This window comes from Sipha flava, unplaced genomic scaffold (assembly GCF_003268045.1).
Source record: "Sipha flava isolate LNK unplaced genomic scaffold, YSA_version1 73_pilon_pilon, whole genome shotgun sequence".
Taxonomy (NCBI): Eukaryota; Metazoa; Arthropoda; class Insecta; order Hemiptera; family Aphididae; genus Sipha; species Sipha flava.
Window position 1 is genome coordinate 2,016,781 of NW_020273613.1, and position 26,515 is coordinate 2,043,295.

A 26,515-nucleotide genomic window follows, 5' to 3' on the forward strand; every position below is an offset into this window, starting at 1 on the left:
TTTCTGAATGTCTCCAGAGGAATTTAATAAACCAGAAAAGCCGAAAATGACGCTATAACGCCGCAGCCGAACACGATGATAAAAAACCCGAACACACAACTTACGGCAATCGTTCGCGAACCCCAACACGTTCTGTGTATTTGATTCGTTGACGAGAGTATTTAATTTTTTAACGACATACGAATAGATCGACCATCTCAAACATCCCGGTGTCGGAAAGCGTACGAATAGAAAATAGAAAAAATATTCTTTGTTAACAATAAATCAACGCAAAAGTAAACACACCATTCACTTCGATTGAAGTTATACGTGTTCTGATCTCGATTAAAACCGCAGAACTGCACCGAGTTTTATTACGATCAATGAGCTACGGTCCTCGTCTTTAACACTTAAAAAACCGGAAACATAATCAATACGTGTAGCAAATATTCTTAAGACTGTTTAAGCTGTTTTTTTTTTAAATTTATAACCTCCACTTCCACGAACACCAAAATTTAGTGTACCGCGAAAAGTTTCGAATGTTGCGTTCCTTAATACGAAAATCAAATATTATCGAAAAAATTTGCCTCAAAGACTTCGACTGTCGAAATTGGTTTATTTTCAGAATTACTATCAACGTCGACGCACTATCGACCGCGAAGAGGGAGCACTCAGGTCACTGCGGAAAAACAAATCACCAAATACCAAATTATAATTCAAAAAAGATAACATTACCAATAATATTATGTTTTATTCGCGTTACAGTTTTGTAATGCCCGGGAAAACGGTACCATCATCAATGTACTGCGCATAAACATCAGTTATCGAACACGTCGAATATATAATGTTTGTAATATTATACCGTTAACAGTAGTTGTCACGTATGGTTTTATTTGAACTATTTTTGCGAGGGGCTCCGCCATTCGAAGCGCCGGTCCTCGTGGTCGTCGATCGTACCGGAGCAGTGACGTGGGAAGACTTGCTAGCGCCCCTGGCAAACTTAGAAAAAAACACTTTTTAAACAATTAAAATTTGTTGTCACGATATTTTTTTTAACCTTTAATTTTACTAATATTTTTAAGTATACGATTTATTTGTAAGTAATTACAGTGTTAATTTTAAACTTTGAAAATTTGCAATTCTCGCTTTATTACTAGGTAGCATATTCATCGATAGTTTCTTTATACGAATATTTTTATTTAAATGTCCTTGCGCTATTTTCATAAATTCATCATTAAATTCACACGCAGTACGTACAAATAGACAACATCAACGTATTTCAAAGAGCACAATGAAAAAATTTCGATTTGATTGTAGAATAAAAATGCGACTTTCGCACAATTTGGCGCCCCTTTGCAATTCGCGCCCTTGGCGTAGGTACAGTTCACCATACCCTTGCTACGGTACTGTACTGGAATACGGAAATCGGTGGGTGCTCACGACTGCACGTGTGAAATATATGCGAAAACCCGCGGTCCTACACCTCCGTCGCAACGAACGAAACTTCTAGTAACAATGACGTGAACTAATGTTGGGAAAAAATCGGAATTCATTGAAGTTTGAAAATCCGAATTCATTGAAGTTTGAAAATCCGGATTTTTGAAGTTCAAAATCCGGATTTCGCATTGAATCCGGATTCGGATTTGAAAACATTGAACTATTATTCTTTCAAGAACTATTTATAGTAAATACAAAATAATTCTGAAAAACATTATCAAAATTAAATGATATTTCAACGTAACCTAATCAAGAATCTCACATACAAGTTTTTGTGTAATATTAAATGTATAAGTCGGATATCATGAAATACATTTTAGCTATTATTAGTTGTATCTCCAAAAATAATGGCACGTAAGACTTGAAGTGTTTACCAATTATTAAGATATCTTATTTAGACCACCATCATCTTGTCCGAGAGTTAAAATAACGACTAAAAAGTGGTGTAATGAAAGTTATATGATTAGAATACGGAAATTTGCTATAACAAACTCAAACCTCAGATTTTTAAATCCGAAATCCGGATTCGGTAGATTTTCGAATAATCCGGATTTCATTCCCATCACTAACGCGAACACGACTCGCCATATCGTTTCGCGCAGCATTACGACGACATACGTGTACAAGTTCGCTAAACTTCTTCAGGTAGGCGAATCGCGACCGTTGTCGATAACGTATCGGTCGGCGGCGCACACCGTGACGAAGCCACAAATAAAACCAAAGACATCGTTATTACAGCGTTACACGAACGGTACGTCTGTACAATTATACAAACATTTTCGTTCGTGTACGTGTGCACGTATTACTTGGGCGTGTACGCGGCGGATGCTTCGGTGCGCGGTCGTTAAAATTAAAAGAGTTTTTCGGTTTTTACGACACATTTAATTATTGCTGTCGCATCGTGACCGTCGCCGACGTATTCGTACGGTGTTTAGTTTCATATGTACATACATGTGTGGTTTTTTTAAAATTTTTTTTTTAGATATTTGTTTTTCTCTTTTACCAACTTCCGAGAAGCACTCGTAACCCGTTCCGCTCCACGGTCGCGTTCCCCGTATTATACATCACCGTGCGCATAGATCCGCGGCTATTTTTACTGCCCACGTATTTGATTCGACTTGCCGAATTCCAAAACCGTCCTGAAATACTTGTTCCGATCAATACCGACGTTCCAAACTTAACGACGAGGTCCACGTCTACATTCTTTGTTCCTACTCGCGAACGTAACTGTTGTCCATTCGCACCGGTAAGTCGAACGCCAATTCTGAGCGATTAACTCAAAAAAGAACTCTGACTTTTCCTTTCGTTCCCTCTCGGATTCGTACAACCATTGTTCGAACGAAATTTTAATGTTCATTGTTGTAAACATCGTTAAAAATGTAAACACTTCAACTTTTTCGTTTTACAACCCTAAACATCGTCTTAAACGTTTTGTTTTATTCCGGTTGTTGCTTCCTGTTATTTAACTTTACCATGTACAACGAAATAACGAATCGTATGTTCATCATCCACGTACTCTATACACACCGGGCGTGCGTACAGCAACGGCACCGGGTCTTGTTTTTACGCAGTGTCACGAAAAACGTGATTTCCGCGAAAACACTACAACAAGACTACTTTGAAATAATTCTGCTTCTGAAAAATGACTAAATAATTACGTCCAAAGTCAAGTGGCCTACCCCCACTGGTGGGGCCAGGCATTTTCAATTAAGGCTAAGGCCTGCCCGGTCCGTCCCTGGCGCCGCCACTGCGTCCATAAGTAAATATAATATTCGTTGTCGACCGTCGTACACGTTCTCTATGTAAGAACAATATTGTTACGGACATACATATATATGTAGGTCCTTACTGCTCTTACAACATAGGCAGGACCACATAAATCGTAAATAATAGAAATCGAGGAATGATTATAAATAATATAATATTCGTAATAATAAAAAAGAACTATTAGTTTAAAATAGAGTGTAACGCAAACACATAATATGAAGATAAATGGTATGTAATAAATATTAAAAACAACTATTATAGACGGACATCAGTTGGACATGTGCAAAATGCGGAATTCACGAGGTCAACTGATTAAATAGGTAATCTTGGGTTGGGCGCACAAAATACAAGTAGCATCAATCCAGATTGACAAATAACAAGTGATTTAGCATTCACTAGATCCGGGTCAGCAATGAGAAGCGGGGTATATAAGGGAGTCCCGAATGGACCAATATTGAGTTGTGATTTATGCGAGTAGTAGCGAGCACCTCCACGCCAGATCATCTTTTAAATTAATTATTTGTACTTAGAAAAATGTTAAATAAACAGTTTAACTATATTGAGTATTTTTATTTGGAATATTTTGCTAAATCTTCAACATCTTTACGATTGAATGACGGCACGCAACAATATCAAATAGTAGTGCTGTAAACATACGGGTGCGACCAGCAGCATGTTATCATCGTACACCGTTGATGAACAAAACGATCTCGACCGAATATGTGATCGCACCGCGTGCGGTCGGTACGTCTCCCGCGCGTCAGTAATCACAAGCGTAATGGATCGCGCAATGCGGTTTCTGGAATAATCGGTTCAATTAATCCATCTCGATCACGACATCATTGTACAATGTCCGCGTTACTTCCGACCGATGAACTTTGAAAAACGGAACGCGCCGCGCGTTTAACGTCGGCGTGGTCGCCGGTAATGTCATTGAACGCGGTCACGATGGGGTTGGTCGCGTGACCCGTTCTCGTCCGATTCGAAACGCGCCCGCGCAAGGGTTATCACGTCGCGCGTACGTTGCATCTCGACCGCCACCGTCCCCGCGGTTCGCGACGCATAAAACGTGCTCGATTGGATTCGATTCGAGCCAAAAGGGTTTGCAGCGGTTAACGCGTACCATCGTCTGTGACTTTATTGTTATTGCTCCTTCGATACCCACATCCTCCCTACCCCCTTTCCACAACGCTGACAGGATTTTTTTGTTCCAAAAAACATTTTTATTCTTGTCGTAAACGCACGCGCGATTAGTGCGCAACGTGATCGTGCAATCAAGCGTTATACATTACGCGTTCGGACGAACAACCGAAAATCGTATTACGTTCACTGGCGGAAAAATCGAAATTCGTTCGTACGGTCTTGTGAAGTATTTCTTTATCGTGAGATATGGTGAATAAGTAAAATAACCCAACCGTCGAGTGCAAACATATTTACTGCCCGACACTTTTCGACGCTTTCAAACGGACTACGATTTCAAAGTTCACGTGCGTTATTTCCTAACAGGTTACACCTGCAGCGGACCTAAGTATCGTTTTCCTAACCGATTGTTCGGCAATTATCATCGCGCAATTTATCTACCGTAATAATAAACACTAGTGTAAACGAGATTTACAGCAACAAGTACATGTGGGTACAACGGTTCTCGTTCTAAATCAACGGTCATAGTTATCGAACATTCGATGCATGTATAAAACACGCGTGCAATAGGCGAAGCTACGGCCGTAGCCCGGTCTGATGTCCGAATTAAAATCTAAATATCGTGAAACGAATAAAGGCGTCAATAATTTACCGTGAACTGTCGTACCAAACCATGGACGAAGCGAGTAGTAACATTCAATGGACAAAATAACACACATCGTTACTATAGTAACATATTCCGTTGATATTTACAACTATTGCGTCGTGATAACAATTTTTTACGACATTATATTACGAGACACCAACTCATGGTGCGTCTGATGGAATTCCTCGCGCGTATCTGATAATCAGCACTTTTTCGCCGTCTAAGGTATAAGCTAAACTGGGTGGATGCTATTAACTTAGTGATGAATAAAAGACTGACGTTTTTCGTTGGTTTCACTAATTCATAATACGTTTTAATGGAGGCGTGTTCCACGAAAAATTTGAATCTTGTTTTGTTCTGGACCATAAAACCACAAAAGTGTTAAATAAAAAAAATAAATAATTATCACGATGAATATACATAATATAATGAGCTATAGTTATAATTGAACATATAAAAACGAACGTGGCTTTTTATTGCATTTATAGACCACTGATAATACAAGAGAGGATGTTTATAGAAAAACTTTTTGTTGAATCCTTGAGTAATATCAACAAGTCTAATTTAATACATAAAATAACGAAATTCGCGATGTTCCATCGATCAACATATTATGTTTAGTGAGCCCACGCGGTTCACCCCTGGATGTTTCAGCGTGTTCGAATGTGTGCGAGTGTGTGAATGAGGGACAAATTGGATTATGATATAGTTCACTTCGCTCACAGCAGTATTATACCTTTACGTGGGTGGTTATGGCGAAAAGTGTTCTTTTTTCAATCTTCCCAAAATTCGTTTGAAGGGTTGATGAGGGGAGGATAACCGAGGGTGAATTACGTTGCTAGCGGCTATTGCTCACATTAAACACATACGTAAAGATCGGACACCTGTTTTTTATACACGACGATCCTATATAAATTATAACACAAAGGACTTATTATTATTACGCGTGTGCATGCGCGTATCGGTAGTACATAGTTGTATAGTATGATTTGTTACACGTATCATCCGCGTTGTACAATAATCGCTCGAGAACGTTTCGATCGTACCGAACACTGCGAGCGCACCGACCGACAGGGATGATGGTAGTAGACATCATGTTTTCGAGTAAATCCTCGACCGCGTAAAATCGAGAATTTAAAAAAAAAAAGAAAACCCAAACGAAATAAGGAAGCCGCTGCGCATTGTTACATTGAGCACTGTACAAATATCGTCTCATCATCAACATACTATATTCAAAGCGTTCGGTTCGTTTCACTAATATCATCAATTTCATCGGCGCTTATAAACACACACACACACACGCATATGTATACGTGATATGCGTGAAACTACTGCACGACCTTTAGAGACAGTTTCTTACATTAGTATACGTGCGCGCGCATATATACATACACACACGCACACACGCATAGACATATAATACAATATTAATACGAATATTCACATAAATGTATGTGTAAACGCGTATAATATATATTTATATTATGTTCTTTTGTGTATTGGTTTTTTTTTTTTTTTTTTTACATGCGTAAGTGCGTTTGTGCAGCGCCTAAACAAGTATCAAGGAGGAGAAAAAAGGAGAAGAAGAAGAAGAAATAATAATAATAAAATCCATTCATTTCGAAACGCACAATAAACGAATCGGTTCCATCGTTGCGGATTCCGGTCTCACGCAACATCGAATCGTACTCCGGCTATTATTTCTATTAATTTGTTGAATACTATAGCGCCCCCTTTCAAGGAGACGGCGCGCGGTGGCGGTCGCTTTGACACACGTGGACATAATAGAATTGGCAAACGACAGAGAGAGAGAGAGAGAGAGAGAGAGAAACGCGTACTGAACAGCGGTAAAACGGACGCAAATATAATAATAATAATAATAAAACTAGAGAGACGACCAGAGATTTTATCGAAAAACGAATCGTTTTTAGCCCATGCAGAAGAGAGAATCCCTTTTTTTCTTATTATTATTATATTTTTTTTCGCAAAACGCACAATAAAATTCTTTACGCCTGTTGACCGGAGACGTAATTCAAGTAGCCGACAGATGGACTCTCGTTTTTTCTACCACCGCAGGTCGGTACTGCCCTTCCCCTGCGCTCTACCTTTTTCCCGCACGTCTTACTCCTACTTCTTTTTTTGCGGCCATTGTACCGACGCAACCGATGCCGCCACTGTCGCCACTGCCGCCGTCACCGCATGCTCTGCGGATGTCCGAGAGACGAGTATATATATATAAATAATGCATACGGAACAGGCAGTGTCGACGGTAAGGGGTTCCTTGAAGAATGTAAAATAATAATAGTAATAATAATAAAAAAAAAAAACCTTATTAAAATAATGTCTTTACCTTGTGCGCTTTGTTATGCTCTGCAATGCTCCCAAACACACGCCGATTTTTATACGTCACCGCCAGAGCATCTCATATATGTGTATATATACATACACGTTATACGAACAACAATAATAATATGTAAATTCGGCGAATTCCATTGAAAAAAAATAAAATTAAAACGACTTTTTATTTGAATAAAAGGTCTCCGCAACGAGGACGTACAAAAACAATTTCTCATCTCCCCACCACTGAATCCTTGGTATTCAATTTGCAAACAGTTCTCTGGATAGGATATGTTATGTACTCTTACTCGGGTACTTTATTCATAACTCGTGGACACTGATCGCGAGTGATACGTAGATAGCTGTGCTAAAATCTCAGGTCTTCATTCGATTCTGAACTCTTGAAATAAAAATACTTTACAGCTTTGCACGACTTAATTTTCGAGTGCGTGACGAATCTTGGATGTAATTTCTTTTTTTGTTTTAAGAATTTTTAATCACACATAAAGTATATTTATTCCTTTAAGTTAAGCTTGTAGTGAGATAAATGTGTTATTACCAATTCTTATAATAATTGTTTAATTTTTTTAAGAACTTAACTACATACATTTTTGTACAGATATTATTAAGAAAATAAAATTAAACCACACTTAACAATTAGTTCACTAAGTGAAACTAATAATAAAAATTAATTAATTTAAAGGACTAAGATTTTTTTATTTTTATTCTAAGTTTATGTTCTTTGTTAACATTATAAAATATATACTTCATTAAATACACTGGTATTTCGTTGATATTAGACAGACCTAGATCCAGTCTATGATCCAGTAAAATACTTACCAAAATTCGTAATCCTTCTACAAATGCGTTTAGTAAACAAATAATATCTTTGGTTATACGTCAAGTATATCTACACTAAAGACAATTAACTGAATTATAAAAAATACGATATTTATTGGTATACGTGCAGAATGAGTACTAACAGTATATTTGTTGCTGGTCAATATTTCTTTCATCGTATAAAAGTCCTTTTATCGATTCTATTGTGAGACAGCATTTTTTATCACGGACGAAGAACATGAAATTATTGAAATTAGAAATTATCGTGGAATTAATATTTATTTATTATATATCACTCTAAAACAGTTTAAAATATTGAGTGAAGTTGAAAAAATTATTATTGTAATAAGGTTTTTTTATTTTTTTGCTGAGATCATGACGATTTAAATAATTTATTCGGTGAAATTCCGGTATACATTCATATCTAAATTACCACGCGTTCACTATTTGACGCATCTGCACGATATTTACATAGTATTCATTAAACAGTTCTGCGTTTTTAACTTCTGCTAGTGGTCATATAATGCTCAGTAAGTGCTCTTATATTATGTATAAATGTTCTTTTTATATTTTGTAATTTAATTGCGCTTTGATCAAGTCGCAAGCCTTTGGCACTACGTCCCTGACATAACTATTGATTGCAACGGTTCTAACCATTATTTCACTTAAAGGCATAGTGAATTACGCCGAGTTCTCGAAAAGGGATGCCCTTGTTCATGATGTCAGGTCCAGCCGACCCTTTGCATGTTGCTAATCATGTTAAGGATAACCTGGAATACCACGTAATGGAATAATTTACATCGAGACGTCCTTATTATTATTATTATTATTAATATTATAATCATATGCGAAGCATAGCAGGAAGAACAAACAATAAATACCGTAATTTCCAAAGTGATCGACATATATATTCGTATCATACTAGAGATACCTGAATAAATAATCATGTTTTTGAGATATATTTTTTATTTAAAGTTTTCCTGTTAAATGATTTGCTGATTTTTGAAAGAATTAAACTGCAATTATGATACGGTGGTATATTTGTTTCAGAACCGCTATACGTTTCGCAGCACAGCCAAATATTTGTACACTTTTCATACGTTTTTACTATAGAATATGATGAAGATATACAAGAAACACATAAATCGTACACAAAACATTCGTGGATGGCTTCAAATGTATCCGTTCACTGCAAAACTCGTACACAATTCGATCATGCACTCGTAATGTTCAAAAAAATAAGTGAGACGCTGAACGTTTCTGACCACTATTACGACGGTTCATAATTAACGAATAAAATCTAACCGATAACGATAATCGTTAGAATATCAAACTGCGTACTTCATCTTTTCCAATAACTATACGTACATATAATGCAGCCTAACTGTCCCATGGACGACAATCTTTCTTCTTCCGAATGCTATGCACGCGACATCGGCGTACACGCTGTAACGATATCATAATTTATACGAGCGACGCACAAAAAAGTTTGAAAAACCGACTTTTAGGGTTAAACCGTAGTTTATCCGAACGACTTTTATCGCTCTTCGGCTTGGTCAGTACGACCTAATGTTGTAGCCGTACACTACGTAATAATAATAATAATAATAATAATAATATGGTGGAATCCGCTCCTGATATTGTCCGACATGCTTGAGAGGCTACATAAAGATACTGTTTCACTAGATGGCATCTTACAAATCACAACTATTCAAATTAATAGGTCGTAAACGATGTAATCTATCGTCCTCGAGTATCGACATTTAGATGCTTAGAAGTAACTTTAAACTGCGTAATTTTTCACGATTCCCATGTACCATATATATATATAAAAGCTGCGAAAGGAAAATGCTACGAAAACAGTGGCGATTTAATATTAAATGCATTTTGTTTCGTTGAAATTTTTACGACAGCGGAGCTTTTTTCTCGTTGAGCCCCGAGGAATATTTAGTATTAAGTTTTACAAAGTGTTTTACAAAGCATATTACACATGATACTTATTTATATTGGAGGAAACTCAAAACTAGATAGTTTAAATATACTATTTATGTATAATACATCTGGCCGGGAAATAACTGGAACAGGAATGCGTATTAACTAAGATTAATCATACTTTTCTATCGGGATTTTAATATTGTTTATGTACGTATCGGTGTATAATTCACGAATATATTCGAGTCGACGGAGTCTTGTAAAAATATATACGCTCGTTGTTTTAAATAACAATCAATTATTGTAACGTTGTTAAATTTTCTATGGTAAAACGAATGAAACCCTTGAGAAACAATTGCGGAGCACAGATTAGGAACCGGCTGTTCTACGGATAATTGCTCAAATAAGTGATTAATTGCACCACGATAATACCCTTTATGTAACGCACGTATAATGTAAGCAGTTCATATTATAATTTCAATGTATACATGAAATAGTGTAGCTCTCGATGATTCGAGAATAATTAAACGTGAGACGATGGTAAATTACATTTCCCCCCCTCCCCCTCAAAATTCTAAATATCGCTTTCGTCGAATTTTTCATTGTTATAAAAAATTATTCGGTATTTAAGTTTAAATGTATACGAATTTTTGCGTGTTCCTATGCAAATTCCGTACGACTATATTTTACAGCCAATTTTATAGCGACGTCTGCAAGCAACACGGAGCGGTGAGATTTCGAATTCCGAAGGCGATCGGATACCTATATGTTACCGAAGTGGCGGTTTCTCAATCTGTTCGTTACTTTAACAGGTCGAATAATGTGAAGACCCGAAATCGTACACGAACGAATACGAAATCGTCCAACAACACCATTAGATGGGCTTATATTTTTCGGGCTTAATGTAAAAATGATTGCGCTAAACTAAGTGCTATTATACGGTCATCATTCCAGTTGCACTGCGTTACGTGCAAACATCTCGGAACAACACAACGTTCTAAACGCTTCGCGCCATTCGTCGAAGTGACCGCGAACGCGCGATTTGTGACGTTACGCGGTCCCGACGAAAAGAACCGTAACAAAACGAAAACACGTGGGTTGTAGGAGGTGCCCCCACATTCGCGTTGTCTCTGATGGCGCGGTGTGAAACGATCGTCTTCAAACTTAAACGTTGAAAACCGAGGGATTCCATAGACGTTGAATGGATCGGAACTCACGGACGAGCGTGCTCGTTCAGAAAACGATCGTGGACACAAGGTTTTGGGCGGAACAACGACGGTGCACAGAGCGCAGCGAAGATTAACCGGAAGTTATGCGTGGTTGTGAACAACACACAAGACGTAATGCGTGTAGACGGTGAGCGTTGGACGAGTGAACTATAAAGGATACACGTATACATACACGATCGTTACATGTGTGTGTGTACTCGCGTAGCGGTGGAAAAGAATGCGATAGCCGTATGTGCAGCCAGGGTTAGGTGGCTTACAGAGTGTAATAAGAAAATAATCATAATTTTTTTTTTTTCACTCCAAGAACGGAACAGACGACCAGAAGGATTACAGTGTACGATAATAATGTAGATATAACATGTAGAAACAAAAGGCTAAACGGGAACCGTTAACGAACTCGGATCGTCCTTGAAATCCGTATTTCATGATCCCGGCAGGAGTCCTCGGTGTATCTGTACCTGTGCACGTTTGTACAGACCACCTATGTATGTGTACATTTTCGAGATTGCCCGTGGGTGTACGGTTAAAAATGTGCGAAAAAGAAAAAGAAAAATTTAGTTTAATATTTCATATTATACTTCATGAAAAAACTCCCCCGCATGACCACGACCCCCATTCAATTGCCGTACCTATAGGTAGAATGCTGGGAATTTTTGATAAAAACTGTCGGTGCTCTCGACACACCTTGCCTTCTCCTAACCACCACCTTTCCAGGTTCGAGCGTAACAACATATCATAATTATATTATTTATGTGCTCGCGCGTATTTATATACTCTGCACATTACAGAGGAGGTTCCCGCGAACTTGAATCGAGGGTGCCAAGAAATAACTTGAAAAATGCGTATTCATATTCGGGAAAGAAGCTCTTAATGCGATTTTCAACATCTAGTTCGAAAATCAACTGATATACGAGAATATTACTAAATGATTTCATCGAGAATTGGTATGCATTAAAAACATAATTTTACGTCTTAAATTTAGAAAATATATGAATACTTTATTCCATTGACATTTAATGAGTTCCGTCCGTTTGTGGTTCGCAATTAAAACTCCCTTTTCTCTTTACACATTGTCAATATCCATTATCAAAATCATTTTTACCAGAAATTAAACATATAATATTATAATATTAAAATATATATATATATATATGTGTGTAATAAATAATACTGAAATCTAAAAAAAAAAAAAAAATTATAATCAAATTTTTATTTTTATTTACGGGTCTCGATATTGATGCGTTTTCCACAACGTCACAGATTGGTGTAACCTAATCTAACCATGCTAAGGAGTCACCGGTTCCTGATCCTTAGAAAACAACATTTGACGTGTGGTCACGTTAATCATCCGTCGTACTCGTGTACCCGTGTAATGTTATTATTTAAATTGTTTCCCTATCGAAATCATCTCGCCATGATTAGAATAATAATCACAAGTTTCACGAGATCTAAATATATATCTAATCGAATGTTAAGTTTTTGTGTAAATAATTATTAGTTGTGTTAGGGCGGCATTTTTATAAATTACCACAGGCGGCCCAACATACGGTAGGCATGAGCGCACTCAAAGGGGGGGGGGGGTTCAAGTCTGAACCCTTCCATTAAACTTTCTACATACTCAACGATTTAATAGTAAATGGTATAATAATAGTATATAGTGTATTTTAATTTCCTATTATCAGATAAAATAAAAATTTTGGACTCCTCCATAAAAAATTCTTGGGTACGCTCCTGATGGTAGGTATGGGCAGGACAGTGGAAATATTCCAATTGTCTTTCGTTTCGCACATGTCCGTCCATATATCATTTGGTATTAAATATATTATAATCGTCATCACGGTCGTTCTCTTGTAAGTTATCAAAAAGCAACACGTATACCTGTATTGTAGTCGAATGTTAATATGCACAAGGTTCGTTTGTGTACCGTGAAAGAATATTCGCTCGATAAATGATGACTTCCAGTGACGATAAGTCTCGCTTCTCACGATTGTAAGCTTTAAGGTTAAACGATAGTTATCGTGAGATGAGAAATTTCAAAACGTGAAAAGCGTAATGCGTATGTCAGTTACCGTGACGGTAATATATGCGTGGTAAACGTCATCGTCGTACTTCTGTAACGTTCTCTAAAATACGTTTGATACTTAAGCCCCGAATAATATTTTGACCGATCTGCACCCATGATTATAACAGTAATAATAATAGACGTCCATGTTAAAGACATGATGTTTAACCACGCGCGGTTAACATAACATACGATGCATACGAGTTGTCGGCATCGTCGCACATAGAATATAGGCACAGGCGCCTGGGTGTACCGTAAATATTATACTCCGTTTATTAGCGATGTCGTGTGTTTAAAATTCAAAGTGGAAAAAAAAAAAAAACTTGACTCGAAACAATCTCGACACACACGTGAAAATATAATATTTTTTAATCCGATACGAGATCAAAAATATGTAAACGGTCTTTTTACATCTAATGCGCGTGCACACACACATACACATATATGTACGTACAAAAAAATCGTGTTTTTAATACAAAAACAAGTTTTATCGTGTTTTCCGATAAATCATCTACGCATAATACGGATGATGAAGTATTTTCGGTAGGTCATTAAATTCCATTAAAACTACATTTAGGTATTCCGGTAGACGTGGGAAGAACTAACAGCTAACAGGCGACGATGGTTGTTCATTTTTAACCGATATACTAGGTTGTTTTTTTTAAAAAAAAAAAAAAAACGCCAGATAACCAAGATAAATATTCGTCGTTATTTTATGTTTTTCGTAAATTGTAATGGTCCGGAAATCACGGAAATTAAATCATTTGTTATACGTTCACAACGACTATAACTGTGCACAGGTAATGTTTAAGTAAATCAAAATTCTTTAACGACCGTTCTTACATCGTTAACCAAACTATGGATATAGTTTATTTAATTTACTGCCTTAATTTCAATAAGTTCTAGATTGCATCGATGATATTACGATGATAACTTGATACATAATTAAATATCATTAGTCATCATCATCATCGTTATTATTATTATTTTCAGTACAGCAGCGTGGCAACCAGGATTTATTTTCTAGAGTGGAGGATTATTCGTTTAAAAATAATTTGATTACAGAAGGTGTTTGGTGGGGAAAATGAAATATGATTAGGTTAACTACATATCCCCTAATTGTGCCACTGTATAACTGTACTGCTGTTAACGCAAATTATTGAAAATATAAATAAATATTATATGACATATTATCGGCGTGGCATCATTGGTGATAAATTGTACTTATATAACAACTCTGCAAGTTCAAACAATTTTTACCAATAAAAAAATTTGCTCGAAATCCTTCCTATGATTGTTATTTTACCCAAAAAACATAACGACGGACAATATAACATTGAGCTGTGACACCATACGCTGTACCTATGAATTAAAATCAACGGTATTCCGTCCCATGTCGATCATAGGTTATGAATATTACCGGGCTAACAGTAAACAAAGAAATACCTATTGTCGGACGATTGAGGTTAGATCAGCAATAATAATACTGTCCGTTATTTCTTTTATTGGATCAAGCAACCAGTGGTTTGAGTCAATTTAAATCTGAATAAACACTACTTCTAATATGTACAACATGTATATTTTACATGATATATAATATAGGCACAACGAGACGGACGGACGAAACACTTGTGGGACGCTCAAGTGCTGTTTTTCGGGGGTCGAACCCTTAAGACTGCCGGTTAACATGATAGCTTAATGCCTGCGATTCACGGATGCCGCGCGGTGATTTAAATATGATTCAATATAATAACGCGGTGCGCACTTGTTATATTACATGATGACCGGACGTGGCGAATTGATAAAAAGTATTCAATTATAACTGATTCCCGCGGGCCGTGCGATTTCGACGATAAAAATACTATCCTAACCACAAATGGTCGTGAGAATTTCAGGAGGCTGTGCCGTTCAATTATCAATGCATATACTTAAACTATTTAAATTATTTATAACAGTTTACGAATATTGTTTCCGTGTAATCGTATTCTGCGTACTCTCGGTCTCCAATGCGGCGATAAACAGTGAATAATCGGATATATACGGATTATTACCGGACGCCAGTTTGGCTTTCAAACTGCGCGTCAAAGCAATCGACGTTTTAGGTGTTACAAGTTTAATAGTTTTGAAATTTTGGTTTTCTAGCAGAAAAACCCATCACGCTCAAAGAACGTCCAATATTACTGTTAAGCAATTTAAATGCAATAGGAAAACTATTACACTTATTGTTCAACTAAATCTAAACGGTATAAAATGATATATATATATTATATGGGTGATTGGTACGAATACAGGTGTTTGGGTAACGCATTCATTACCAATGTAATCGTAATCGTTCTAAGACTTCGGTACAGATGAGCAGCTATCATTTTAGAAAACGCAATTTGTCGAGTAATTAATACAATTGGCATTGTAAATGTTTTTTTTTTTTTAACGGCTGGAATAACACACGTCTACAAGGCTCAGTCTATAACATTATCATGTGTAGATTGAATGAGCCGATGTGTAAATTAGACATGTAAAGCGAAACTTAATATCGCGTTGAAGGTTTAAATCCTTTGGATAAAACGCTTTTCAATAAACTACCAGGGATGACTGAAGGATACATTAAATTATTTTATTTTGTGGAAAAGTAACGTTCAATCTTTTATAGGTCACGAAAAATGTTAACACACACACACAAACTATCACCAGTACGGTAGGTTAGGAATAAAATGCAGTTGGATGATATTTCTAATAATGATACTAAGTTTATTGCCGAAAACCAGGATTATACCCGTAATAAAAAATCAGAATAGATAAACTTTGTCGTTCGTCGGGTTGACAAATAAAACACAGTTTAATGTCAAACACGTGTTTCCAGAAATATTATCCAATAAAAAGAATATAACAATAACAATAAAAACTTAACGTGCATCAACTGGAAGTATATATTTATACGTACGTGCGTGTAGAAAGAGAAAGTGCAGTAAAATATTGTGTTTTCAATTTTTTATTAATTGTGTGGATCGTTTGAAATCACCTGTTATTTTAGACCTAAAGTAGAGGATTTATTACAAGTGATCTAAACAGTTAAAATTTTTTTATAAAACTCGAATATTTTGAAACCCGGTTCAGTCATATTCACACCACTTTCAACAAATCTTATAAACACATGTACACCACACATACACACATACATAATACAATTACTATAATATAGCCACCACATAAACCTTCGATTTTTCGATCACGTCAATTTCACCATTATGAATCCACAAGGGTACGTGTTTAGACATTTTTTTTTTTTTTTGGTTTCAATATTTTTACGACCACGTACTTCAAATGTATTTATTCCAGAAAATATTAACTTTGGTAATAAATTGTATAGTAACAGATAGATGGACAGTGGAAGATATTTGAGGTCTTTAAATTTATTTTTAACAAACTCGTAAATAGTATCAAATTCCAAACTAAGGTTCAAGGTAAAAACAACTGATTTTTTATAAATTTTGTCCAATTTTTTAAACTACTTCTAAACTACTGTTTAATGGGTACGACGGGACTGCGGTAATGGTACACTTCGGAGATAATAATATTGTTGAGGATCATCTATTACGCAGAACTATCCGTTTTATCGGAATGAATCGAAACCGCACGGTTTCCCGTACTGAAGAGTTTGTAATGGTTCGATGCGATCTACTCTATGCTAACCACCACCCGAAATTCGTCCGCGGGAAAGAAAAACATCATTTCAAGCTCGACCGCAGTGTTATGTATGATGTAGTGTTCTTCGCATCGGTTAAATGAAAACGTTTGGTGACCGTAAAAAGTAACGAGGAGTAGGCGCAAGCCCGGATTAAGGAGCGGGCAGAGGGGGCCATGGCTCCAGGCCCTCAACTGATATCAAACAATAGTAGGCCCCTGATGGTTAGTAAGTTTTTTTTTTGGGTTTTTAATTTTTTTTTATCTCGTATGAAAAACAAGTATAAAATAGTAATATTAATAACATCAACGGTACGACGTGGGTGAGTTTCCGAAGCGCTTTGAAATGGAAATGTCTAGAAAAAAATTCGTGTTGACGCACGGCGACCGATCTCGAAGAGTTTGTACTCGCGAAGAATGTGAAATCGCGCTTTGCGGGCACACGAATCGGGTTATAGACAACAAACGTAGTCGACCTTTGACGGGGCCTTTAACGTTGCCCATTGCAACGTGTCGTTTTACTCGTAGTATATCACTCGGAACCGAACTTCTCCGGTCCACTCACACCCGCTATACAATGCGTACATATAGACAGATATGCGCGGCAGATCCTAATCCGGTGGACGTAAATATAAACGAAATAACGATCCGACGCTTTGTTCGCGTTGACACAAGTCATTTAGGTTTTGTACAGAGGAGTGCGTGCAATCGCAGCGTAAAATTAACGAATCGCGAATCCGTCGTATTTGTAAAACGAGAATGCACACGTTCGCGGACCTACCAGACCACCAGGGATCGGCAAGTAATTTATATTGGAGCCCTAATGATTAAGATGATCGAATAATCAATCGATGAGGTCCAGCGAAAACGATCTTTTTCAAATCTTTATATTTTAAAAATAGCAGTATGAAAATAAAAATAATTATTTGATTATTTTATATTAAAAATTACAATACTAGGAGTATGAAAATAAAAGTTGACAGGGTCACTGGACCTTCCGCGGTCCGCCAGTTGCCGACCCCTGTACTAGACGTTACGCGCGTCGTGGTCATCATTATTCTTTTATCGCACGTGACGATCGGTATTATCCCGATGGATGCTGAGACAATAAAATCGGCAGTGCAGTGCGGTTCGCGGCGGCCCGACGTTGATGATATTGAGTGTTGATATAAGAATAAAACAGCTATGGTTCCAAGAACATAAAGCGAAAAAAACTACTGCAGTGCGTAGCGACGTAGGCGTTTTCGCTTCTGGCAAACTTGGACGAATCTGACGAAGATAAAGCAACAACTTTTGAAGTAATAATTTTGCGCTCCTCCACAGTGATGGACGGTTCGCACGTATTCCGGGCTACGCCACTGATCGTTAGCGCCCAAGTATAATATCAGCTGATTTATCCTGAATCGTCCTGGTGGTATTTTGTATTTAGATCATTACTACTTAACCTAAACATTGTAGGTCGAAAAAAGCGCTAATCCGTACACGTACGTTCTAATGATATTTATTTATACTACGTGTCAATTCAACACGCCTACCGTATTCGGTCGACAAACCTCAACATGTTGAACAAAATCAAAAATATTTCCTAGGCAATCAAAAAGTGTAAAAAAAAAAAAAAAAAATGGTACTCGCGTACAGTTTTGAAAACTGTTTCGACCCGAAACGAAATGCGAAAAATCCATTCTTATCGCACGTTATATAAGAACCACTTCGTCGAATTACCAGTTAACACGTTTCGTCAATTTCGAGTTGTAGCTATCACATATTGATTTCGAGGACTCGGGACGATTTTGTTTTCTAGTTGGATCGCGTGATCGTGTACCACGAACACGTATTTTTCCGCTTATTCGGCGGCGTTCAAACGTCGGGTTTTTGTGAGAGGGGGTGAGGAGGCATTTCGAAAACTGCAACGTTATAATTGAAACCGCACACATATCGCCGAGATTCGACGGTGCGCCGCAGTAGAGCGCACACCCTTCTGCTCGCGAGATAAACAAACCCGATAACCCCGTTTACGATCCGGTTAGCAATCGCATCACGTCAACATCCCCCGGCGGCCGTCCGTTTTGTTTGCCTCTAGTTAGCGCGCAAAACCCACAAGCCATCGCCGCCTTAATGGACCCCATTTCGTACCGTTGACAAACGTGGCCCTCGTTTTTGGGCGACGACGGAATTTAATTGAAATGGAACCCGCGCGCGGACACGACGACAACAATAACCCGTTTTCTTCCGGTCGTGCGCGCGTGCATGTACCGTATGCCTTTTTCGTATCCACGATTTCGGTGCATCATCACGACGCGCATTGAACGAGAACAGTGGGGAAGAGACAGGGAGAGAGAGAGAGAGAGAAAGAGAGAGAGATTGATATAGAGAGAGTTCATTTCACATCTACGAAACGACTAAGACCGCTGCTCGTTTCCGCGCACTTAACGCTGCATGCGCTATCGGCACACAAAAGTCGAATCGAGAACACGTCAGAACGATACAATCGCACCCGCCGTGCACTACAGCTGCAGTTGACATTTGACGAAAACGTTTAAATATTTCACACACATACATAAAGTGGTCGAAGTGACCGGAGTAAATGATACATTAGCACAATTTTTGTCCATGTATAAACGTATTTTGAACAAAATTGGTAAATGGACGAAAAATTTAAATCTTATGAAGTGTAAGCACGTCGTCCCTTCGTTTCCGAAAACCCGACCATAAGGTTGAATTCAAAAAGAAGAATATCGTGTTAGAATAATATAATAATATCGATAAATAATTCGTCCGATCACCATGACGTGCTAGCTACCGTTCCTTGTTTTACTATTCCTTCGCACCCCATCCGCGTACCACTTACATATCAGGAAATATGCTTGTTTCAAACATTAAATATTTTTTTAAGCATTCTTCTTCGCGTAAAGCTGATGACCATATGACCTCGGTCCAGGAGAATGTACTAATTTTGCAGAAGATAAAATTATTTTTTCCGATCCAACGACCAGCCGTAATATACGACCTAATATCAAGCAGGCTTCATCGAAACCAAACCAATTTCGAAGAGTGCTCTTACCACCCTCCGTTGCCAATACATGTTTTCGTAAAAAAAAAAAAAAAAATGTATGTTTCATATCAATCGAATACCGTTACATTGCCAGACTTGTGATTCGTACAAAAGTAAACGAATCAATAAGCATAAATATACGATAAACAGTTTTGGAATTATTAACATTGCGGAACGCACGCGTTTCATCAGATGGATTGACGAGTTCATTTTGTTAAAACAATAATGGAAAAATCGATACCTAACTATACTGCTATTACGAACGATCGCAGTACGAAACGAAACAAATTACTTTTCGTTTTTCATCGAACGCGTGCGCCCTTAATGAATATTAATAATAATACGTCCTCGAGACGTATGTCGTGACGAAACGATAATGCGCGCGCGGATACATAATAAAATATTATGTGCATAGTTTACTTGCGTAGAATGCACATAAATGCGAATATATATAAAAAAAAAAAAACTGCCATTGTAGAACTGCAGTCGACAGTCAGACGCAGGAATCGGTATTATAATATTATACGCGTTCGGTTTCGAAACGTATATGGTGTGTGTATACGTATAGACACAAATTCTATTCGCACGCCATGCCACCGCGCTCGCCGTATCGATTGCGCAAGGAATACCGAAAAGCATTATAACCCGCCGAACCGGCATTAAGCCCCGATGAAGTTTTATTCGCGGCTATTGTGTTTCAATCTAATTACGATTGATTTAACTATACACGTATACATGTATATAAACGGGGGAAAAAAAACAAACTTGGGGTTGATACATGTCCGTGACAGATAGGGTTTATATTGCACGATACTCCGATCCCTCGATTTGTTACAGGAAAGCGAAAAACAAAACCAACCCCTATCGCGTACATCAATTTTCATTATGCAAACCTCCTGGTTCCTGTACACACACACACACACACACACACACACACACACACACGCACACACACACACACATCTATACGTGTATGTACGTATCATTTACTATGCGAGTGTTTAGCGGTCGGTAAAGGAAAACGATCCAAACCAATTGGATTTTTCCGTGTACACGACACCTTAATCGCCTGTCATCCTCTTACGAGGATAGGGGAAGGACGAACGTATATATTTTATTTTATTTTTTTATACGCATTTTTAGGTACGTGCAGAGTGTACAGAAAATTTAAACTACATTCTTTCATTTTATTTAGGTACCATTTCCCGACAAATCGATGTAACACAATTAGTTTTGGATTTTGAAAATGTTAATGAGTGTACGCTGTAACCTGTTTATCATACATTTTGTAACTGATGACGAGAGTTAATCTTTATTTCATTATGTTTTCATTGTGATTATACGTTAATGCTAAAAAAAAATATTTTTCTTTAAAAAAAAAATCAAAAATAATTATTGACAATATTCATGAAAAAAATGCCGTATGTAGCCATACCTACATCAATATATAATATTAATACACGTCTGTGGCGTAATAAATTATAAGAATCTGGTAATTGGTGGTTAGTACACAAAAACACTGGTGTAAAATGTTAGGTTTATAAAATATTATGTGTTGAAATTGTGTTTTAGGTAGAAGGACAGTCCACCCTGTGTAATATTTATTTGTGCCTTTACGACCTCGATAACAAAGATACGCCGGCTAATAGAGACTTCTCCGGACAAAGGTTGTTTCGCTTTGCCCAGCAGTGCCACCACCAATGGGGTGCAATTTGCGATAATTGATTGCGATACGAACAGCGCATGGACACCGATCAATTATTCACCGGACCCTTTGATTGACCGTGCGGCAAGGATCGATAAGAAGAAAACTGTACGCACAGTCCATCCCTTAAGGGACAACATAATATTCTAAGCCGCGTACAACGCCGATAACATCTTCTTGTTACGGGCACACAATAAAATATATTATATCCTATTGCAGAAGTGACCCTTATTCGATTTCAAATGGTGTTTTACGCTGTGTACATACGCACCGATTTGTATGCGTGCACAGGAAATTATCGTTTCCCATTGAAAATCGCGGTCCATATCCGACACAGGAGCACCGGCGAACTGGTATGTGCTGTACTTTTACGGCAGCACTTATATATAGACACGTTTTTATATTTATCCGATGCGTGCAGACCATGCGTAATGCCATAAATAATAATATAATACGCAGGCGGAGCATCGCAAATAATTATTTTTAAAGAGACGCCGATCCTTTCAAATCCTCATTGTACACAGGACGAAATGTATAATATAATTTTTGCTTGGCCGCAGTTTATTTTTTTTTTATTCATCTAAATATTCCGGTCGAACGTAATAACATTTAATAATCGTGCACATCCGACCAATAATACAAGAATTCGACCTGCAATGTTCGACACGAACGGTTTAGCAAAAAATAAAATTTACTCCAGAAATTCATCATAATACGTACCAATAAATCGTTAAAAAGTAATATTGCACGCGGATAAAAAAAGTATACAAGTACACACACATTATTATTATATTATTCCAATCGAGAAAGTTATTTCCTATATTTTTAATTTAACGTAAAAAAATAATTTTATTCGAAGTATGTATTACAATCGTATTAACTCTCTATTCCGTCACAAGCAAGCCTATGCTGATATATAGGATAGATATATAGTTATATAGTAGATGTATTTTTTTGCTGTAAATTATATATTTAATGTAAGAATATTTAATAAAATAAAAAAGTTATCAAATCAACTCGAAGATTTTTTTATTCAATCGATTATCTTGTTTTTCTTTAGTCTCTTCCCCCTCGTCATAAACAAAAAACACTTTTTAGACCGATTAAGATACAAGATTATTTCCGTGGATACAAACTTTATTGTAACCGAATCATATATTTTATATCCAAAAACGTTACAAATCGGTATCATAATAACAGAATATCGAACAAAAGGATCGCTGTATAGCAGACTAATATTTTAGAATATTCTACGTGTCAGTTATATGCACTGCACTACTGTATACCTACTTGTAATGTTACTGTCGCGTTGGTGCTTAATAATCAAGAATTATTGGTTTTTCTCTTTAAAAATATTTCATATCGTATCACAGCGGTTCCTAGACCGATGAAAAAGTACCGGGTAACTTATTTACTAGTGGAGCGAAACTTCGACTTTGAAAACCCGAAAGATTGCAAATCCGGCGAACAAAATCGAACGAAAAGCCGACCCTTATTCATGGAAATCGAAACTCAATTTTCCTTTGGTTTCTATTTAGTATTCGTATTCTCTATTACCTCAGCAGTAAACTATACTACTACAACACTAAAATCTAGCGAAATCTCAACAGTGTTTGTATAGCGGACAATAGACAACGTAGTAGTAGTAGGCACTGTTGGGTTAATAGGATGGGGTGGTAAAAGTGTGTACCGTATTCCACTCGATTTTCGTCCTTTGTCTACGTTGCTTCGAGTTTCGGTCGGTGGAAGCTGTTTAATCGTACAAATCGTAGAGTGACAGCACAACAGCACTAACCGATCGAAAACATTTTTATGTTTATAGGAGAGCATATTTGAAAATTCGGCCGATATGCATATTTTAAACGTGGCCCACGAGTGCTGGACGCATAAAAATACGAGTAATTGTAGTGACAAGATGCGAACGCGTTGGGTTGTGCTGGTTCGAAAACGGTAAACCGACCAAACCAGATACCGCGACTCAGCCGTACATCGAAAACGTCGGATATACATTATTTCGGACACGAGAGCATCACGACGGGACGCGGGACGGACGGTATTCGCAGCGTTGCGTTGCGGAAACGAAACGAAAAATTATTCGCGTCGACACGGATCGTGGCCAAAAACCGAACGCGGCGGCGGCGGCGACACGCAACGCGTAAAACACCATTACGCGTGTGAGAGAGCCGCCCGCGCACCACATCGGAAGTCCGGCGCGGGCGGTTACGACGTCGGTGACGAGATGGAAGCGGTCGGGGCGGCGGCGGAGACCGGAACGGGGTGTGCGCTGGATGGGAGGGTCGGGTGCGTGCGCGCGTTGCTGTCGCGACGGACGGTCGCGTCTTTCGAAAATCACGGACCGTGTCGCCCGACCGTTGGTTGTGCACACACGCACGCGTAATTTACCACGGCTTCCCTTGTCGCGAGCCCTTCGCGTCCCGTACGCAAACCAGGGGCGTATTTTAGAGGGGGGGACGATCGCCCCCCCTCCCTGAATCCGTATTTAAGGAATCGATCGTACGAGTGTGCGAGATACACGTTACAAATTGTTGTGGATCGTTTTATAGCGAAATCAGATTACGCGTGGCTGTGAATACTTTTTATCGGGTCCATATACTTAGCGAAAAATCAAATAAAACGTAACTTTCAAAACGCATACCGGTGTTAAAAAAGAACTACACACAAGTCGATTCTAAGCGGATCCGACATTAGATCGAAAAAAAAACCACAAATATTAAGGATTCGCTCGGTTTAAATATTACCAAAATTTGACTCGTACATTTTGAGCTTGAACTGAGAAAAAAATTTGAGTAACCCCCCCCCCCCCCTCCCTATAAGTAAGTCTAAATACGCCCCTGACACAAACCCTGTTGTGCGACGACTGCGCTTTGCCGTTCGACCGCGAACGTCGCCGCCGCGGGGTAGTGGTTTTCGAACGGCCGATTCCCCGGTGCCCGCTCAAGACGCTTCGCCCACCACCCGTGCCTGTGAAACACGATTTTCTATCGCGGTCGAACACGAAACGTGCCACTCGGTCGCCGGTCCGGTGAAGGCGACGCAAACGCGTTTCCAAACCCTTGCGTTGTCGCGCGACCAGCTCGTCGCCGAATCCGTCGCAGCGCCGACCGGACTCCGTCAGAGGTTCGTCCGGGGCTCGCCGAGACAACCGAATCGTCGCGATAGGGACGAAGCCTTTCCCATTCGCACTTTCCATTCGAACGGCTCGATGCCCGACTATGTCGATGGCGTAGTCGATGTGACAAGTGATATTTTTTTAAAAAACGAGTTAAGTGCGTATTCAATTTAATCATTAAATTCTGCACATTAAGCACAAACGAAATTATAACATTATTCGAGTAATTGTTGTTCTTTATTGAAATTAGAAGATAAATGTAATGTGTTTCAGTATTACTTTTTACGTGTACGAAATGTGTCAAGTACAATATTTATTTATTTTTTTACATTTTTTTTTTTTTTTAAGAATACAAATGTAGTATTTACAGGTTTTGTAATCCTCATTACTCATGACACGTTAAGGAAAATATAACAAAAAGTTCATTACAGCTCGTACAGCTATTTTGAGTGCTATAACAGCTCAAACTAAAAAAAAAATCGTTCTCCTGAACAACTGCGAAAACGTCACTTATCACACTTGTGCGCTACGCCATCGATTTGTGTATGATCGAGCATCAATCACTTGCGCGTATTAGCCCTATGATATAATAATTCCTGTGCACTACGAGTATGGTGGACGCGCGCATATCAAACACGTCGTAAGTTTGTCGTTACACGCGAGTTTCATTACGCCGGCGGACCGGTTGCGCAAAATTATTGTTCTTCCCTGCGTACAGGATTTCTCGTTTAATAAATATCCCACAGTTAAAAACATATGACCTATAATAAAATCAGTAGTACCATTGATTGCATATTACTAATAGTAATACTACTATTAGTAATATATACCAATCAATGGTTATCAATGGTAGTACATACGTGCCTATATTTACGTACTCGTCGAAGTTATAACACAAAAGATTAAATATTGATGAGCTCCTTGACGTATTCCGAATTATTATATTTGAAAAGTACCTTTTTACCCCCCACTTGTGTGGATTATCCGTTGGTTGAAAATATCCCATCGAGTTGTTTCACGTGCACCTCTCTAATATTTTGGGAAAATTTCAAAAAAATATTCGAAATCAATGTTTCCATCACGTACGACTTGAACATTCGGTATAACCGTGTTCGCATTGCTCACACTGTAGTCCACCGATGAGGGTTCGCAAGCTTCAAGAACACGTTCGTTATGCTTTTACTACAGGGGTTATCAGTCCACCGGCACGTCATGTCTTTATCTGTAGTACGCGATCACATTTTGAGTACACCATGTATTTTTTTTTTATTTTGATAAAATATTGATGTAAGACATCGCTATCGAAAAATATTGGAAAACATGTGTTGAGATATATTAGATCAACTAACCACATATGAAATGTTGAAAAAATTGTATTGAAAATAAATTGACACGGAGAGCCGAATATCTGTAATATCTTGATTTGCGAAACAATACATTAAAAATTAAGTTGGTACCTCACTTATACTTACGAGTATAGTTTATCATGAATGAAAATTGTAAAATTGAAAACTAGAG